This window comes from Colobus angolensis, unplaced genomic scaffold (genome assembly GCF_000951035.1).
Source record: "Colobus angolensis palliatus isolate OR3802 unplaced genomic scaffold, Cang.pa_1.0 Scaffold53, whole genome shotgun sequence".
Taxonomy (NCBI): domain Eukaryota; kingdom Metazoa; phylum Chordata; class Mammalia; order Primates; family Cercopithecidae; genus Colobus; species Colobus angolensis.
In genome coordinates, this window is record NW_012118821.1 from 9204072 (window position 1) to 9213473 (window position 9402).

Below are 9402 nucleotides of genomic sequence, written 5' to 3' on the forward strand. Positions count from 1 at the left end.
CCTGACACAGGACCTGAGGAGACTGATGTTTATAGCCAAGGCTGTGTCCCAGGGAGACCTGCATAATTGGTTTCTAAAATATCCATACTGCAGGATGAGAGTTACCAGGGAAATCTAATCCTTTTTCCACCTCCCCTGCAACCTGGGAACATTGAGGAGGAAGTGGAGCTGAGGAGAAATCCTGGGACACCTGTTGCCTCCGCGTGGTACAGGAAAGGGCCAGCTAATTGAGTTTGAGGTCTAATTACGCTCAGGCTCTAGGGCTTTCAGCTGTTGTTAGTTTGGATGCCAATTAAGATCTTATTTCCTCCTTCATAGGAGAAGTCTTCTGAGGAAAGGGCGGTTTTATTTCTTTTCAAGGTGGCATGTCTCCCTTATTGACCCTTTGTTTTATTGTGAGCCACTTAATACACTGTTGGCTGAAAGGGAATTAGGCTCAATCCAACACGTAAGTAAAATAAAACAATATTCCTACTGTAGAGCTGCAGTCTACCTGTGAGACCTAAAACCAGACGACACACATGTGAAGTGAAATGAGAATAAAACTAGCCAGCTCACATTCACATCATATTTTATTGTTTCCAGAGAAAATGTAGGATGACTACTAACCCTAGAGAACGTAAAATAAGAGAAGACTCTGTGGAGGTCTGCGGTTTTGTTCTGTTTTGCTTTATTGCTTGTTTGTCCAATAATGTGTTTGAGAGGGGTTCGGGATAGTGGCTGCAACGGTTAGTTGGGCTCTATCTAAACATCAATTTTTGACAATATGGGGGAAAGAAAACATTTTCTGAAAGTTTCTCACTGTCTCACTGTCACTAATGAGAGCAGTATATAATACTTCAATCAAGCCACTACATTTTTTATGAAGGTAATAGTCTACCTTTGAATTCTTTTATGTTAAAGATATTTTTACTGAACTTCGTTTTCTAAATGCATTTGGCTAATGTTATATTTTCTGGTCCAATCTGGATGGTTCTTGTTTTCTTTCATTATAATGAGAGTTTCAGTCTTCTTACTGTGTGCACATATTCTGATCCTGGGTTCACACTCTCAGCAGAAAAATTTCAGGCCCCATCGCTGCCTTACCCAGAAAAGAGAAACTCTTGTTCCCTCAGGATGACTAGGGACAAAACGTAAGACATTCTCAACACTCTAACTCAGCTTCCTGGAAACTGAAGCAACTTACTTGATAGGCAAGACTAGACCCTGGGTGGGTCTAGTCATGTTATTTAAATCAGCGTGAGACACACTTTTGTCCCCTCCACGGGATCTATTTGCCCGCAAAACTATTTTCTTGTCTCTGCCTCCACTTTCCTCCATTCTTTTTGCCAACCTGGAGAGGCCCCAATCCCTTGTGGAGCCACCTTTTCTGTGGCTGGGATGTCTAGATTCCAATCAGAAAAATAAAAGACACCCTAATTTAACAGAGACTTTAATAAAAAGAATGCATTACACAAATGTCAGAAGACAAAGATGCCAAATAGAACTGATAATGCAACAGTCAGAGAACATTATTAATATAATGTTCCCCTCCAGGCTGAAAGGATGAAAGAAGTATGCTGGAACCTGAGGGCAGCTACAACTGTGATAATCCTGTCTGGCTTGGCAGACAAGACACAGCCCCTACCAGAGATGTCTCTGAGACAAAGACAGAGTAAAACACCCTCAGGTCTTTCCTTCCATCCTCTAATCTTTGAGCCTTCCAATGACCAAAGCAGTCAGCATCAGATGAAAGGGAATACAGAAGGCCTGGAAAATCAGAAGTATTCCTTGAGATTTAGAAGAAATCAGAAATATTCAGAAGAAATTCAGTCATGCAAAGTTAAATGTTTAAATACCCTCTATCAACTCTGCTAAAATGGTTATTTCCTGCCAGTGGTCTCTGATAAATGTCTATTGTTTGTTACATGTTATCTGACAATGTTTTTTAAAACTATTTCCATAATTCTACATTTTTTGTCTCTCTTCAAACTTTCAGTTATCTCTATGTATTTTCACTAAGCTATACAAAGATTTTTAGCAGAAATAGTAATTTCTAGATTGGGTCTTAGAAGAAAAAAAAAACTAGACTCTTCAATTGGAGAGAAATAAGCAAATTTCCTATTGAGTAAGGATAAAAATTAAATTGTTAACCAGTACTGGTAAGACTGCTGCTTATTCTTATCCCATTCCTGCACGCATTTTCTAAGTTATAAACTCTGAAATTAAGTAGCTTGCCTATCCTATCTTTTAGAACTAAATTGGACTAAAAGCACACAAATATCCCACAGCAACTTAAATAAGCAAAGGTTCCATGTATTTCATGCAATAAGGAAAGGCTATGACGTACCCCAAGGACCTGCACAGTGGCTCCGCAAGCTCACCAAAGACCCATTTTCCTCCTATATTTTTGACTTTTCTATATTGTTGCTGCAAAATGGCTGCTGTACCTGTATACATTGTATCCACATTTTAAGCAGAAAGAAGGTGGAAGGGCATAGGAAAAAAGAAAATTCCATCTATTCCTTTTCAAAGGCTCTTCGGAAGGCTTCATTTACATATATCCTTGGGAAGACCAGGCTAGAGTGCATGACTGTGACAAGGAAAATTAACAGTTTTGGCTGAGCACTTTTCTACCTTGCTCAAAGCCATTTCCACTAGCTGGTAATAAGGGGGATTGAGATCATTTGGACAAGTGTCAGTATCCAATACAGTCCATTCCCTGGTCTATCCAACATCCATACCTGTACTCCTCCCATCCTTACACATCCTCAAAATACACTTCCTACCTGCCCTAGGGAAATGACCACAAAGTCTCACCCACCCCAAAGTTTAGCGTTTCTGCGAATTATATGGTCCTCTGCCTAAGGTAAGATGTGTCTCTTAACCATCTGATAATGAATTGGCAGAAGATATCCATCATACAATAATGGAGAAGAAACAAGATAATCTCCTGGTCTGGATGGGTAGAAAGGGCAACACAGCAGTCCCTGGAACATAGCACAAGTCAAGACCGTCTGAAAAGGAATGGTAAGTGCCTTGCCCTAACAGAGAGGTGAGTCTCTTGGTCTTATCTATGGGACATTTTTCTCCTTTGTTGCTCTTCACGTCCCAACAGCTCTGCCTTCTGGGTGGATTGCCCACATTAATTTCTCCATGAACAGAGTGGGGTGGGCCCTAGGGAAAATATCTTCCCTGGAAGATGTACCATTTTGCAGCCCACTTCTATGGTACAAATTTGGGGCATTATGGGATTTCTTAGTTGATGATGAAAAAAGGTTGTTGATGCTCTGTTTGGAGTTCGCAATGCACTTTTCTCAAACAACACAGAATTCTTGTCTATCTACCTCCTATTAATTCTACATGGGGTAACTGTAGCCAAAGTTGTTGTCTAGGCATATTCATCAGCCCGTTTTACTTTTTAATCTCAGCAGTTCTCTGTGGTCTATCCTTGTCCCTCCCTTAAATTATGGGCTATGATCTGAGGCAATTCAAAACAATAGTCTCTAGAGAAATAACAACATCCTTGATCATGACCTGGTGGAAAATTTTCTCTCTTTGTCTTGCAGATTCTAATTGAGAAGTGTTTGAAAAAGGCCGAAGACCCCAAAATTATCTACTACTGAAGTGGTTGCTTTTCAGCTGCAGCATATGCAAATTTCAGTTTAGGATATAAAAACTGGTTTTTTAAATCATGTAGTCTGGATTTAGAAACTCATGCTAGGTAATGGTTTAACTAGATTTGACAGTCTGATTTAGGCTTGATAAGAAATATTTTAAAATGTGTGAATTTAAAAATGAGTGGAAAAAAGTGAAGCCCAAAACTGGTGCATTTTCTTCATAATTGGATTATATAGCAGTCACAGGATGCAAACCCATTATTTATCTGTTTCTTCAATTCCTAATTTAATGTCTATAAGTATCTGAATTTAAGAAACATAAATTCTAAAGATCTAATGTGTAACACAAAGGCTAAAGTTAATAGAATTGTATTAGGGATTTTTGCAAACAAATAGGTTGTTTTCACCAAAAGTAACTGAGGTGATAGATATATTAATCTGCTTCACTACTATTACTGTTTTACTAATGTATCCCAAAATGTCATATTGCAAACCTCAAATATATGCAATAAAGCGTATTAAAATTTTTAAAACAAACGCACAGAAAATCAGTCACAGTCAACACAGATTTTGGACTACTGGTAGAGAATAACCCTTGCAGGAAGCGTTCCCTGTCTCTAAAGGCTGACAGTGCTACACCAAGTTCGTGCTTCTTCACTGGGAGGCCTTTACCGAAGGTGGCGTCAAACAGCCAACATAGCCATACCTTCTGTATTTTTCCTACCAGTTATCCTCACTCTGTCGTTACAGTTGGTGCTTGGTTGTATGTGCCCAAATACCACAAACGACAGTTTCCAAAAATGTTTTTATTGACCAAAATTTATTTCAGGTTTCTAAGCTGGGAGGGTTGCATCCTCAGTTCCCACTGCCTTTCTCCTCCCCTCTACTAACTCCAAAATCTAAGCTTGTTATTCTCATTACCGCTTTGTGGTAAATGAAAGCATACTTAAAACAGCAAGACTTGTATTTGTAACGTCCAGGGAGAAGATCAAAGATGAGCAGCCTGGGTCTGAAAAGGGCCCTCTGCAGTGTTCCCTAAGACTGCATCATCTTCCCATTCCCCCACACTTGCAGAGGGACTCTTCTCCACATGATGCGAAGCAGGACAGCATCTTGTGCTATCACAGCTTTACTCAGATGATAGAGAGGAGGGATAACAGTGAAGAAAGGAAAGAGACAACAGACTCAAGAAACAGGCCAAACAAAATGTTCTTTGGGGGAGCCTAACCCAGAGGCCACACTTGGAAGCATCTTCTTATATCCACTCACCCAACGTGAGGTGGGGAGACTATTCCCACTCGTGAGGGGCTTACTAGCAGGAAACAGTTTTGATGGGCATATTAATGACTCAAAATTGAAGTTGTTTTTATCCAATATTTGATTATTAAAGTGTTTCATCATACTGAAAAGTTGGAAAGTAATGTGCTGAAAACTCAAATACCCACCACGTGAGTTCTACAGTGGACGTGTGCTCTATGTGGGTTATCACTTATCTTCCTTTTTATGATAAGCCATTAATCAATTCTGTTTTTAATGCATTTCCAAATATGCTGCATATTCCCGTATATGCCACCCCTAAACACTTCAGAATCTGTATCATTAACCACAATTAACTATTTTATGCTTCTTAAGTAAAATTTACATTGTGTGAAATTAACAAAACTTAAATGTACCTTCATCAAAAGTTAGCAGATGCACACACTGTGTAACCAAAGCTCAAGTTTCAGAGCACTGCTGTCACTTGAGAAAGTAGCCATGGAACCCTCCCAGTCAATGCTCACCCCATTTGCCCACTCTTCTGACTGTTTCAAGAAAGACTTGTTTTGCCTGTCTCAGCACTTTCAATGAAGGGAACCCGACAACGTATATGCTTCTGTGCCTGGTTTCTTTTGCTCGGCAGATGGATTTTGTGTACCTGTACTCAGCCTTTGTTGTTTCTGAGGAGTCTTCCATTATAGACACACTCTACAGTGTGTTCAGCCATTCTCCGGTTGATTGACACCTGGGCCATTTTCCGGTTTTAGCTATTTTGAATGAAGCTGCTTTAAACATTCATGTACAAGTCATTTTGTGAAAGTATGCTTCATTTCCTGTGAGGAAATGTCTGGCTGTAGAACTGCTGGGTCATAATGTAAGTGTATGTTTATTTTTCTAAGAAAATGCTAGTCATTTTTCCAAAGTGGTTATACAACTTATACTCTCACCAAAAATATATGAGAGTTCTGGTGGTTTCATAGCCTTGCAGTCATTTGGTGTTGTGAATCTTTTTAATTTAAGCAATTCTGACGGCAACATAATGCTATCTCATTGTGATTTCAATTTATATTTCCCTATTGAATAATGATGTTTCATATCTTGTTATAGCTTGCTATTATATGTCTTCCTTGTGAACACAGAGATGTATGTCCGCTATTTTATTTTATATAAGATAAAATAAAGACTTGTATGTAAGTTTTGACTTGTAGGAATTATTTACATATTTTGGATATAAGTTTCTGTCATTCATGTATATAAATACTAGGTAGCTGTTATTCAAAGACAAATAAAATGTATTTTAGTCCCCAAATCAAATAAGTTTGGAATATAAACTGAGTGAACTTGACTAATGATTCATATCCTTTTCCTTGAACATATTTTGGGAAACATTTTCTACCCTAATGCAGAGGGCTTATCATGGAGTCATGAAATTGTAAGCTGGGATAGTCTATGAGTTTCCTAGGCTGCTGTAACAAAATACCACAAGGTGAGTGGCTTCAACAACAGGAATGTGTTGTCTCACAGTTCCGGAGGCTGGAAATCCAAGAGCAAAGTGTTGACAGGGCTGTGCTTCCTCTGGAGGTGCTAGGGAAGGATCAGTTCCATGCCATTCTCGTAGCTCCTGGTGATTTGCTAGTAACCTCTGGTGTTCCTTGACTTATAGACATGTCACCCCAATCTTTGTCTTCACATTCACATGCATTATTCATGTGTGGGTCTCTGTGTCAAAATCTTTCCTTTTGATAAGAACTCAGTCATATTGATTAGGGCCCACACTAATGGCTATATATTAACTAATGACATCTGCAAACACCCTATGTCCAAATAAGGTCACCTGCATAGCCTAGGTCCTCAGTGTCAAGACATCAATATCTTTTGGGGGGAGACAATGCAACCCATAACAGCAAGGCTCTTCAAGGTGGATTTTTGAAGATTTCTTGGCTCATGTTTGACCCCTCTGGGATGTCACTGCCAATATTTCTATTAGCCTCTGCTCCAGTGCCCGTGATGATGAAGGCACAGCTGCCCAACACCTGTTCCACCATGGGAAAGCTGACAGGACGAAGATCCTGTGTCCCAGTGAATGAGCATTTGTCTTGATATCCTGTTGTGTTCCACGCCTCTACCTCTACTAGAGGCAGAAGACTGGGTTTTGGGGGGTCCTCCTATAGGGATGTCATTGAAGATAGGAGCACTTCCAAACCTAAGTAAAGCTAAGCTTTCATTTTAGGTGAGAACAGCTAATACATTACTTCTTTGGCTGTCTGTGTATTTTAGATAATCAAACTGGGCTTATTTTTAATACATAACAGGAATTTTCTAACATGAGTGGTAATAAGTTACTTTTATAACTCCCTTGTCAGCAGCAGCTTCATTTATTGGCACAGACCACTTACAGTAATGCATGGGTTTAAGAAACGCTAGGAAAAGTGATGCATTGTTTTGATACTTAACAATGTTATTTGAGTCATTTGTCCTGGTGTCTATAAGTAATATGGTAAACAATCAGGATCCAGTGCTCAGCTTTAGCAACACGGCCAAACTGCCATAAGGCCATATGTACCCATATAACCATGAGGAGATTAATACCACAGGGGTTATTTTCTTCAACAAAACAAGAGCAAATAACATTTGCTCTCCACAGCAGAACGGTGTCATTAAATAGTGTCATCATGAGGCTAAGCTTAATGCACTGTCATTGGACAAGATTAAGGAATGAGCACCAACAGTCCATGATCTACTCCATATTTGAGTAAAGTCATAAAAAAGAGAATAAAATATGTAAGAGAAAGCATGGGGAATAGGTAATAGACCGGGAAACATAAGGAAATAAGGGTACTTTTGGAAAACAATTATTCTTATGGCTTAACGTTAAAGGCTTTTATATATCATTATTTCATCCTAAATCCAGTGTGTCATCAATGCCATTATTTATGACACAAATCAGTCTCTCTGTGAAGATGTATCTTCATCCAAAAGATTCTTCCAGGTGGACTTCAGCCATCAGAGATGGCTGCATTTCCAGTAGACTCTTAATAACTCCTTTTAACAAGAGACTAGAGTCTTTTCTCTGATGAAATATGTATATATTAAAACAGAGTTCTTGCATGTATTTCCCCACCATTTTGCATGTCAGGTTTTAATTTTATGATACAGCCCCCCAAAAGACAAAAACTCCAAAACAAAGAAACAATAATGAAATAATATCTACAAAAAGAATGAAAAATAAAAGGCACATACGATCATTTAAAAAAAATTTAGCCCACTATTAATTTTTCTAAATATAATTTACACTCAATCACTAACAATCTGAGCATTTGTTGGATCATCTGGTTGGCAAGTGCTGCTGGATGAACAGCTGAAAGCGGGCAAAAGGCTCTTCCAGAGCAGCTCGTCTGGGTTCTGAGGGATGTGGAGCACCTCCTGTCACTCAGCAGAGTTTGCCTTGTGAATACGTAGGAGGAATGTCAGGGAGAAGGTGCAGCTAGCAACAGAAGACTGAGAGCCCTGGTACAATGTGATCCATGTGAATGATTTCTGAAAAGGTCCCTCAAGGCACTGGACGTCCAAGTGAGCTCTCCCTAGGGGCGATCAGCCTACAGAGGGTGTTCTTTCTGTAAGGCAAGGCCACTTCTCACAACCCAGATGAATTCAGCTCCAGTGGGGCGTGGATGACTCATCCTTTCTCCTGCCTCCTCCACTTTTCCAGCTCAGGGGGAAACTGCCTGAAGACCGCACAAAGCCTTGCCTGTGAAAAGGCATCGCACGTCTGCCTCTCTCCTTCTCCCCACGCTCTCTGGGACCGAGAGAAATACCATATACAAGGAATTGTTTTCAAACCAGAATGACATTCTCTTCTAAAGAACAAGTAGAAATGTAGAAATATTTTCCAGTTGAAGATATAAATTGAAAAATACCAAAGATGTCCTCCCCAGTGAAGGCAATATCACTAGCCATCTACTCATTCCTAGTACTTCCTAGATTTCTCACTGGGAATTTTTAAAGTCATAGAATGTGCCCTGCTTCTGGTTAAGATTTAAAGAACAATCAGTTCAGCATTTAAAAATGAATATCTAACTTTGTCTTCATATTGGATCATTTGAGATGTTACTTTAAAATACATTAATTCCTAGCATCCACTCCAGAAATTTGGATTAGTTCCCTTTGGGTTGGAGGATGGTATGTTTTTTAAATCTTCCCATCTAATTCACTATGGAGTGAAATTTGAGAACCACTAATCTTTCATTTATTTATTTGTTTATTTTTATTTTATTTTATTTTATTTTTTTGAGAGGAAGTCTCGCTCTGCTGCCCAGGCTGGAGTGCAGTGGGGCTATCTGGACTTACTGCAAGTTCCGCCTTCTGGGTTCATGCCCTTCTCCTGCCTCAGCCTCCTGAGGAGCCTCACCCACCACCATGCCTGGCTAATTTTTGTATTTTTAGTAGAGACGGGGTTTCACCGTGTTAGCCAGGATGGTCTCCATCTCCCGACCTCGTGATCCGCCCGCCTCAACCTCCCAAAATGCTGGGATTACAGGTGTGAGCC